This window comes from Limulus polyphemus, unplaced genomic scaffold (assembly GCF_000517525.1).
Source record: "Limulus polyphemus unplaced genomic scaffold, Limulus_polyphemus-2.1.2 Scaffold528, whole genome shotgun sequence".
Lineage (NCBI taxonomy): Eukaryota > Metazoa > Arthropoda > Merostomata > Xiphosura > Limulidae > Limulus > Limulus polyphemus.
Window position 1 is genome coordinate 402,851 of NW_013666138.1, and position 1,135 is coordinate 403,985.

Below are 1,135 nucleotides of genomic sequence, written 5' to 3' on the forward strand. Positions count from 1 at the left end.
AACTATATATATATATATATATAATATTATATCATATGATATTTTTTGTTTGTTTTGAATTTCGCGCAAAACTATATATATATATATATATAATATTATATCATATGATATTTTTTGTTTGTTTTGAATTTCGCGCAAAACTATATATATATATATATATAATATTATATCATATGATATATGATAATATATATATATCAGTGATATATATCATGAACTACTCAGAACCTTCGCATATGACCAGTCATAAAGTGAATTCGCTGATGTATTAGTTACTTACATACAATATGAAGAAATGATAAAATTTAATATGGGTAAATTTAGACTGATGTTTCTGCAGTAAGACATCACAAAAAATGTCATAGATGTATATGAAGATAGCGTAAGAGCAGCCGTGTTAATATTTGATACTGGTGCGTCAACGAGGTCACGTGACTAGTGTCACGCCACCTGCTTTCTAGAACTATCCCGTTCCTTCCGGAGTACTCTAGCATTTACTAGATTGGGGGGTGGTCGGGTATATATAAGATGGTCACGGCGTGACGTGACAGTGTGTGTAGGTAGTGAGTAATTGATCTGCAGTCAGAGAGTATTGTTGAAGTTCGTTATAGCGTTTGTTTTAGCGCGAATGTTGAAATCAAGTGTATCGTAAAGTTATATTCAGAAGTTGCGGAAAGTAAATTAACAAACGGAGACGTAACAATACTTTCTGAAGGTTTAATACATACATACTAGTGTATAGCTCGTCAAAAATGACGGGGCAAGTACTACCAACCCCACGCCATAGAGCCCCCAGTGGCACAGCGGTATGTCTGCGGACTTACAACGCTAGGAACCGGGTTTCGATACCCGTGGTGGGCAGAGCACAGATAGCCCATTGTGTAGCTTTGTGCTTAATTCCAAACAAACCCAAGCCATAGTATACCCTAACCTCACATTTCATAGATAATTTTGCGAAATTAAGCTTCATCAACGAAGAGGCAGAAAAGTGCAGTCGATACTGTCTAGCGTCGGTAACTTCCTTTGTGAGCCAATCAAAATTAAGATAATTCATGAAATGAATTCGTAGTGTATCATAGAATAATTATTGGTCAAAATGAGTTAGATTAACAATCTTTAATATATAGAAAAGACA